At 41.4% G+C, this 10536-nt stretch overlaps 1 protein-coding gene across 1 annotated transcript in view; it reads right to left on the reverse strand.

Moving 5' to 3' along the window:
- MGLL (monoglyceride lipase) overlaps positions 1-10536 on the reverse strand; it is an 88814-nt gene that overhangs the window by 63298 nt on the left and 14980 nt on the right. The window lies entirely within an intron of this gene.

Genomic DNA, 10536 nt, shown 5'->3' on the forward strand with positions numbered 1-10536 from the left:
GGAGCTGGAAACCAGCCCGGGGCTGCATTCACTTCTGGGAATTGAGAAGCACTCTCAGACCCTGCATTTTGGTTATAGCCTGAGTGTTTCTTGCCACAAATTCATTGTGGCTTTTTGTCTTGTGCTTTCATGTGACAGTTTGTTTCAACACATGCGGCCAAATAATGGCGAGACAGGGCAAGTTCCTGTTATTTCTTTGCTAACAGCAGGCCAGGGGTCAGCAAGGTATCTCTAGGTAAGGAAAGGGGTAAGGGAAGGCTAAGAAGATGACATCCAGGAACAGGAATTGGGCAGGGAGGAACTGGTGACCAGAGTGGAGGAAAGAGCATCTCCTCCAAAGGCATTCAAAGACCTGTGGCAATAGCTCTTGACGACTGACTTCCATCTGAGGCAGGAAGGGAAAAGAAAATGGGCAAATTCCAAATCATTTGAATGGGATTTGTTTTAGAATGAAATATCTGCCTTTCTGAATGAAGCCTGGAAAAAGACCAGGTGAGTTTCAAGCATTTTTTAAGCTTTATATCCTGTGGCTGCAGCATCTCTGAGCCAGCTAAAATCTGATTTAGAACGTTTCTGATATTTTCCCTCTTCTCACAACACATATTGTGAGAAACAGTTGTTTCTGCTTTCTGTGAGCATAATGGCCCCAAGTTCCACAAGCGAGTATGCACTTCACTCCCTGAGTTTCAGTTTTGGTGCTCATTTAGAAATCTTTTTGACCCTAACACAGTTATATCCATAATTTTCTTAGAGAGATTAAAACCCACTAAAACTAATGTACAGAACAACCTCTCCATAAACCCCATCAGTTACATGCTTCTTTGCATTTTCATTCCCATCTCTACTGATCTAAAAGGAATAAAAGTGCTCTTCTATCAGCCCATTCCTTCTGTGCGAGTAACTGGCAGCTACCCCAGGTCTTCCTTCACACAATTACAGTTTCATTTCCAGAGAAAAAACCTGATGGATGTTGAGCTCCTGGATTGTGGCACCACTGCAAAAACATCAGGTTTCTCTTTATACCAAAGGGCCAGCAGTACATCCTTAATCAGGCTGTCTGTTCATTGGAAATCAGTGCATATTTTGCCTAAAAGCATCTGGCAGTGCAGAATAACTCAGTAATAACTGATTATCAGGGGATCAGGAGGCAAACACCAGCAGAAAGGCTGTAGGTGAAGTTAGAAACACTGGTGAATAGTTGACTTTGGGGGCTTTCTTTTGCCTTTTTTTCTTTACTTTAAGACCACCTGAATTCGATGGAGGCTCTGTCATGTAAAAGATGGAAAGAATGACAAATTAAGCTACATCTAGCTCCTAATGCGTGAAGCTGCAATTTGCATACATCACGGCAGCTGCTGAGCCGGTCCTTATTACCTCCGCTGGAGTGTTAATTTAGCCCCAACTTTCTCATTTATTGAAATGAAAAACAGCGGGTGGCTGGCACGCCCTGATGGTTGTCAGGAAACCTGGGAACCCTCTTGACAGAACCAGAAAGAGATTTCAATTCCAAGGGACTGCAGGGGAGCTGCCTCCTGGATTGGTGGCCACAGGCGAGTGTGAGATTGCTCTTAGTCTGCTCCGAAGGGCAACACCTACCCTAAGAAACAATGTTATATTGGACTGACATAAGAGAATAGATAATGGGCTTAAACTGGAAATCTCTGTTTCTGTTTTTTCTCTCCCCATGTATCGAAACTGGCACTATATATACAGACAACATAAGAGGGACGTGGAGCTGCTTGACCAAGTCTGAGGAGGCCACGGAGGTGCTGCAAGAGCTGGAGCAGCTCTGCTCCGGAGACAGGCTGAGAGAGCTGGGCTGGTTCAGCCTCATTCCCTCTCCAGGAAGAATAAAAACTTTGGAAACTGGTCTGACTTCTTCCTAAAAAGAGGATGTTTTTCCAAGAGGTGAATCCCTGGATTCAGCTGGGATTTAGAACGGGAAGTCTTTGTTCACGCAGTGCCAGAATGTACTGTGTGACTGGTGCAATGCAAACCTTGTTCTAAAACATTAAATTCCACACATATTTCTCAAACACGGATATATTTGCACCGAATTTGTCTCTTCTGTCTCCAACACCTACTTCTTATCGTTGTTTTAAAATACACTGTGCTAAAAGATCACCCATTTGTTGTATTCGCACAGATATTCTTCCATTTGCCATTAACGATGTTCAGCAGAAACTTTTGTCTTCGCCCACTCCTCCGCCATTCATTTTTATAATTAAGATCCCCATGACAACAGATGATATCAGAATGAAGGATTACGACTTAATTACATGGAGAAGGTGAAAACTGGCTTGGTCTACAGCAGAGAAAGCTTTTAACTCTAGCAATCGTGGGCCTGATTCATCGCTGCGTTACTCCATTTGTGTGACTACGAAGAGACTGCCCAGCAGTCACCCCATTGCAGGACGGGGTGTCCTGGGTAATTCAGTGCAGTGCAAGAGGAATATTCAGAATTTCATAAGCAATAAGTAGGAATTTGCCTTAAAAACATCAGTTCATGTTTTTGTGAAGCGGGCTCATTATAGAAATCAGCACCCATAAAAGAAACATGATTATTATGATGATAGTGGAGTGGTTTCATATAAATAAAATTCATTGCATAAACACTCCATGTTAACCATCATCCTACTGTAAATTGTTCCACATAGCAGGAGAACAAGGCAATTTAGGGGATATGGTCTGGTTTTGTCACAGCTGTGGCATTTCATCAGTCCACAGTTCCATCTTGGCTCCTGTGAAAGCTGTCCTATCAGATTGGATACTTTTATTTCTAAAATTAAGCTGAACTTTTAATAAGAACAATCTGGGAGTTTAGGCAATATATATCTCTGTAATCTAATCTATTGAATTCTCTGACATGAGTAAACTTTAATCACTTTGATTTTTTCCTAGTTTTGTTCACAAATGGTATGAAATATGCTTTGTAAAATAGTTTTCTTCTGAATTTCCCCCGTAAAAACAACAAACTGCTATTAACAGCTGAATATTCCTGAACACTCCGTCTACGGCTTTTGGAAAAGCTCTGTAATAAAACCATCAGACTAAAACCCTAGATAAGCAAATACATTTCTCTTTCAATTTTCTCAGAAGCTATTATGATTGATCAATCAATTAGTAGAGTGAATAAATAAATTAATGCCATTTAAAAAAGAACATTCTGATAACCCCTTAATGTCTTTCTCAACTAAAAACATTGGGTCAATATTAATCAATTTTATAACCCTAAATTTTGCTTAATCTTTTTTCCATCTTTGCTTAACCATATGGAGATATAAACAGTGTATTATGGCCCTCTTGATTCCCCTTTAATTTGCAGAGTACAAGATCCACAGCTGAAGTAAATCAGTGCTGCCCCACTACTCTGGGTCAATTTAGTGGATCTGTTTCTGATTTACACCAACACAAACAAGAAGATAGGCCTTAAAATATGCAGACAGCACATTTGCTCAGGAATCCTTATTTTATTCACAACTTAAGCTCTTAGTGATATAGCAAGGGCAGAAGAGAGAAAGTTTAGGGGAAATTCCTCTCAGCTGTGGAGGCAGTGGCCTTGATTTTGAGAGTGACTTGGATAGGGCCAACTAGCAACAGCATCTCCTCTTGTTTGTTGTGTCCTTATGTACCCCTGAGCATGACATTAAAGCAGCTCCTCGTCCCAGGCAGGAGCCCAGCACTGGCTATTTATAGGACTGGCACCCTGTTGCTTACCAGCAGCTCTGTGCTGCTGTGTGAGGTCCCTGTTTCTCTCTCCCACACAGTCTCACAGGTATCTGCTGCTCCCGGCGTCAGAAAGGTACATTTAAACCCCCACTCAGAGCAGGAGAGAGAAGGGAATTTGGTGCTGAGACGGATGGGAATGGCTGCTTTGGGGTGCTGGGTGCGTGGGACGTTTGTGGGCAGGAGTGCTTGAGTGTATGTCTTGGTTAACACTTACAGTCCCTGAGGAGGGGGCTATGTAGGGTCAGCAGCTACATGGGGAGGAGGTGGTAGGATCCATTGCTGGTGTCAAAATTGGAGCCCTCTCAGTTCCTTACAATACCTCCTCCTCACAGGAGGAAATGTAAGAGGTTAATTACAAAGTTAGGATGGGAACCCCAAACAATGTCAAACTTGGGGTCTATCTGCAGCTATATGGGGTTTGCCAGCATTGTAGAAAAAGGATCAGCCTGTGGGTGCAGGAATCTCAGTGTCTGAAGTCTGCACAGCGGGGGCTTTGCACACTCCACAAGCCTCCAAACATCTAGACTTGCTTTTGGTAAGGAAGCTTGGAGAAACTGGGGCTTTAAGCAACTTGCTCTAGTGGAAGGTGTCCCTGCCCATGGCAGGGAATTGGACCTGGATGAGCTTTAAGGTCCCTTCCAGCCCAAACTAGTCTGATTCTATGATCCTTCCATCAAGATATCTATATGTGCCTGGCACCATCAATAGCCTGAACATTTTTAATATGAGGCTTCAGTGGAGATTGAAGATTTAGTAGGTATTGAATATGTCTGTCAGTGCAGCAGCATTTTGGAGGTGGTGCTGTGTTCTTGCCACAGGTTGCTATGAGTTTTCTTTTCTGTGGTTATGGATGTACCCAGATATTTGCTTGGCAGTGATTGAAATCAAAACTAGAGAATTTAATGGGAAGGCTGGATTTGAACAGTAACTACTGAAATGATGACATCAAGTTATCAGGGTTTACAACTTGCGGCTTATTTTAATTTCACTGCTGAGTGACAGGCATATTGAGACTTTTACATACCAGCATTTGCTCAACAAATGGATCTATACCTCAGGGCTTTATGTAAATATTAGCAATTAGAGTTCACATTCTTTTCTGTTGAAAAATACAAAAAAAAAAAAAAAAAAAGAGTGCCTAGTTTCCACCAAATCATTAAATTAAGTTTCTTTTGATTGTGATAGTCCCATTTACAATCTGTGATAAAATTTTTCCAGAAAGTGAGCCTTTCCTACACTCACCAGTACATTGAGATAAATGTAATAAGAGAAACCTCCAAGACCTTTGCCAGGCTACTTAAAGAGCTGCTGAAATACATTTTAGAATTACATTTTGCTTCTGCTGGCATCTGTCATTGGGTATGTAAAAAACTTGTGCATCCTCCTTCTGTGAATGAGTACTTTGCCATTTCAATTAGGTTTGATATGCAAGAAAAACGATCTGCACATGTGAACTGTAAAAGAACTGGGCTCTGTAGACACATATTTAGCTTCTATTCTTCTCATGCAATTAATGCACATAATTGGCTCAGACTGGGGTTTGTTTGTAGGCATTTGTTTGGGAGCAGAGCCACATCCATTTTCCACTTACATCGTGGGATTCTTTTGAGTGACTTCAGTGAGCTTTGAATCAGAGGAAGATTAAGGTTGGGTGAAGGCATATTTGAAAGGATGGCCCACGGGGTCTTTCATTTTCAGCTGCTTTGATTTTTTTCATGAATCTATAACAGTTTAAAGAAGAAAAAATCTTGGTACTTGCTGAGATAGGATCAATATTAATCCAATCCCACATCTAGGCCTCTGTCTTGGCAGTAAACGGAACTCAAACTGTCAAATCTTTCCAGAATCATAAACTACCCAAAGGCTTTGAAAACTGATCAAAGCATCTCCAGGCCTCCGATGGTCAAACATGCTCCCAAACACAGTTTCTGCAGCTCTGCAGGCTGCTTAGAAATCTCCCTGTCAGGTGTCAACCTTCTCCCAGCCCCAAAAGCTGTGTGACGTCCCATTTTATTTTTATTTTAAATGAAGAGCAACGAAATGAGAAAGAAAATGAATAAGCCACTGCAGGAAGGACAGGCTGGGTCTGCAGCAGTCTGAGTGGAGATGTCTGCAGGCAGTGGGATGCTTCCAGCAGCAGGGATGCAGTGATATACACAGGGGAACACAGCACTGCCACAACTATCTACATTCACAGCAGCAGCCTGTAGGTCAGCAGCCTGTCTTTCTGCACTGAGAGCCTCCTTTTACAATTCATGGACTGCAACTGGCTAAGAAAGCTCCCATGAGGATGCCCAGCAGCACATGTCCCAGCAGGAGCTGGTCCATGCTTGGGTATCATGAGACCTCTCAAGCTGCTTTGATTCAGGCTTCTCAGTATCAGATAACATGTGAAAATAAACAAGGTGCCACAGGGATTGGGGGAGAAAGAGTTAAAATCTCTCTCAGTATGCCTGCATACTTAATCTTATGCAGGCAAATGACGTAATTTGATCTGAAGTGTTCACAGTTTCAAAACCTCAAAATTCCTCCTTCCCTGCCAGCAGAAAAATAATTGAGACCTTCTGAAATGTACCTGTGATGGGGCCGATCCTGGGAGATTGATAGGGCTGAGCAAGGAGAGTTCTTTCTCCGACTTTAATGGGAAAGAGATCATGTCACTTGGCAAACCTTCTAAAACTGCCTGAGCAATGTAAAGCTGAAGTTTTACCTTTAGAAGTGATGCAGACACTTCAGTTCCTAAATTGCACAGTGAGCACAAGTAGGACTTGGACTTTTAACTCAATTAGGTGCCTTTGAAAACCTGAACATTCTAAATCTCTAAGTAACCAGCAACTGACAGAATATGGAAAACCTCAGAAAAGGTACCCTGCCTGCTGGTAGTTATGGTGATACTTGAGGCACATCCAAAGGCTAATGTCTAATAGTCACAGAGAACCATTTATTAGAGGCACTTACCTGTGTGCCTTCTCCAACCATATAAATGTAGATTTCCTAAAAGGAATTGGATTTTCTCCCATTTGATGTTCTGCCACAAGTTTGTGTATTGGATGAATGGATGAAATTAGTTCAGGAAATAATACCTAAATCAAAGCAAAAGAATAAGACTTCCCTGAAACTGTGAGTGACCTTTCCAGCACAGAGCTCTGCCACAGACTAGAAATGCTTCCCAGTCTGACCATCGATAAGAGTTCTTTGAATTTGCTTTTTCAGCCAGTTATCAACTTAGGTTGATTTAGTCGGTTGATTTCATCACAATTTGTAATGATATCCTGTAGGACCATGTCAGTAATTTCACTCAAGACAAAGTATCTAATTTATCCCCTATTATCCCTGAAAAAATGAAGACAATTAGATTGGATTGACACAATTTGTTCTTGGTAAATATGTGCTATAGCTGCTTTTATCACCTTATTACCCTCTAAATTCTTATAATCCAATCATGTAGTAATTTTTTCAGGCACCTTTACAAGTATCAGAATTAAGGGAATAGTTCCCATTATCCTAGAGATATAGGAACATCTATAATTCCCTGGAAACATCTTTCTATATCTTACTCTTATTATATCTTTTCCCTATATCAAGATGAGCATTATGACTTGCCCTTCTCGAGCACTGCAGGATCTTTTGCACAGTTTAAAATCTTGATCTTAAATGCCAGCACAGCCTTCATCATTAAACCCTGAGATTATAACGTTATTATCATCTGGGTACTGATTCCTGCCTCGCTGTGACTGTCAGCCAAATGTCATAATGCATACAATTAACAGATTTGCTTCTCGGCTTGCTGATAACAAGGGAAGCACAAATAATTCATAGGCAGAGGCACGGGCTCTTTGATGTGCCTGAACTCCGAACCTTTCAGCACCTGAAGGGAGGCAGGCTGAGCACAGGGCAGCCTCATTAAGGCAAAGAAGGGGGGAAAGGAAAGCAGAAGAGGAAAAGGAGGCTGCAGGAGGTGCCCCCCCACCCCCATGCTGGGTGCTGTGACCTCTTCTGGGCCAGGTCCTGCTGTTCCCACCCTCCCACCACGGCCGGGAAAGAGGAGATTCCTTGGGACTGGGGAAAGGACAGGAAAAATCTGTACCCCAGACAAAAATACAGACAAAATAACGTCTCTAATTACAAGGTAGCTTTTTTTTTTCCAGAGGTTAAGGGAAGTTCCTGACGAGATCCTTCCATCTGGTTTACAGTCCCTTTGTGCTGGGGCAGTTCAAAGAGGCTGCAGTGTAACTGAGAATTGGGGACAGCATTTATTTATAGTGCGATAGCCTCATAAAAGCCATAGAGCTGAGCTCACAGCAGTGTGCTTATTTATGTTTTGAGCTGCTCATGCAGCACCCTACTGCCTTGCAAAACGTGTGCTGTAGCTCCTGCATAAAACTACATGTGACTCTTCATAAGGTTCATGACACAAAGGCAAGGAAAAGTGAAATTAGACTAACAAACCAGCTGATATAAAAATTGAAGTAGGAGCAGAACTGGAGGAAAATGAATAGCCCAGCTCTGAAATAAAGTAACAGCAAATGAAGATTTGCACCTGAATTCATTTTTCACAATAGAAGAAAAGAATATCTAAACCCTCTGAATAAGGCAGTAACTCTGATTTCAGTTCCTGGTGACATTACAAAGGATTTGAGCCTTGCAGTAGAGATTTTATAATGACAACCCAGCCCCTGGCACAATCCCAGTATAGTGTCTCACTGCAAATTATATTTGTATCACATTTATCCTTTCTTTTAATATCAATGTACCATCTTTTTGCCTCTGTAACCCAGAGGGGAAAGCAAAGCAGTACCATTTCATTATTACCCTTTAATAGTCTTTCCAGTGATATAAAGGAGAATATTAATATCCTTCCAATGACCTCACCTAAACACTGCTAAAAGCCAAGGGGGAATGACAAGTTTGTAGCTAATGCACAGGGATGAATTTCTGAAGTTAATGAAAGGATCTCACCCTTGGGTTTTAAGCCTGTTTTCTTTTTAACCTTTTAGCTTCAGTTTCCTCAGCTGTAGGTTGGAGAAAGTAGAATTACATACGAGTCAACAGCATGATTTTATTGAGTATGGCTCAGCCAGGAGCTTGGTGTGCTGGCAAAGCAAGGAGAGGAAAAAGGCACATCCTTATGAGGAAAGGCAAATAATAGTGTCTTTTTAACAGTGTAAGGTGCCCAGGCTCTGCCTGTAGCTCTGGCTGGGGAAGCAAAGTTGCTCTGCAGAGCTCGATGAGGTGGGGGAAGAGGAGTTGGAGGATTGTAGGTGATCCTGACTGCAAGGTGGGGACCTCTTGCACAATTCAGTCCAAGGGTGAGGTGATGGTTGGAGCAGACCCACTAGCTCTGTGGACTGAGGAGACCATCCCACACTGGGTGCAGATGGGCAGTACCCTTCATCATGGGTAGTGGGTGTTATCCATCAGTAGTGCAGTAACAGCATGAGCTACGTTGTGCTTTAAGATTTCTATTGCTAAGGTCTTAATGATGAAAGAGCAGAAAACGGCTTGTGAGCATGTTGTGCCAGATATGCTAATCACTGGGAAATGAACACATAAAATTCACAAATCTGATGAACGGAGTAATCAAGGACAAAGTGTTGCTCTTAAGAAAGCAAAATTAACAGTGAAAGAAAACTTAAAGGTGACCAGCAAAGGAAGTGAAATCATAACTCAGTTCTATATGCTGCTTCTTCCTGATCTGTACAAAAGTCTGGGGAAGATGATGATGATTAATCATCTCACTTGTTCTTCACATTAAAAATGCACATTTTGTCCATTCTGGAAAAGATGGAGGATGTGTGAAGCTCTGACATCACAAAAGAGAAAGGAGAGAAGCTGATCGTTTTGGTTGACCCTGGTTAGTCAGATTGCTGAGCAGGATTGGGGTCTGGTTGCTGGTTATTAACACTTTCATCCAGTTGAGAGTGGGCAACCTGCTTAAAGACACTTTGGCTCATCTCCTTTAAGACGTGTGTGTTTTTAATACATGATCTTTGAGATACAGGGTGGTTCCTTTACCAAAATGCAGTGAAGAAGAACTGTTAGAGGGTGATAAAATAGCACAAGGGCAAAACAATAAACTGGCCATTTAATTATCATGTAGGATTAAAAAGAAGAACACTTTCTACCTCATAAAAGACTTCTACTGTCTGTACAGACTGCTCCAGAGGCAGTCGATTCAGGATTAAGACCTACATTTTCTTGAATGCAGTATTTCATTTCAATGGAGCCAGGAAAAAAAAGAAATCTAGGTTTTGAAATACCATCACTTTATTTTTTGTACTGAACTTACTGTCTTTGATTTTTAAAAGTACCATAAGAAGAGCTCAGAGCTTGGCACACATTCAGGCTATGAATTTCATGTTTTGTCTTCCAAATCCATTTATAACCCAGATTCACTTCTCAGATTTGTTGCTTGTAGTTCCAGATTCGGAATATGGAAAGAATTGATAAAATCAAGGCAATGCTGTTCTTCAGGCATGCCTGGCTTTTAATTTAGCACTGAAAGTTTCAAAGAATTTCATACACTCATTTTTTATGTTGATACATATTTCTTTAATGAAACTCTGACTACTCTTGGTGCTTCCAGGATTTGAGAAAACCAGTTCAATCTGCCATACAAGACCCTAATCCCACAAGAATTTAAGCTGTGAGGAATGTTACGCATTTGAATAGTCTTATTAAGCAACTTCTAGCATGTTTACAATGTGTTTTAAACATGGTTATGCCACAGCTTAAGGACTTAGTTGTGTATTGGTGATTCATGACATGAGTCAAGAGAAGTCTAATTTTCTTTAAATAATCATAAAT

This window comes from Strigops habroptila, chromosome 11 (assembly GCF_004027225.2).
Source record: "Strigops habroptila isolate Jane chromosome 11, bStrHab1.2.pri, whole genome shotgun sequence".
In the NCBI taxonomy this organism is placed as follows: Eukaryota; Metazoa; Chordata; class Aves; order Psittaciformes; family Psittacidae; genus Strigops; species Strigops habroptila.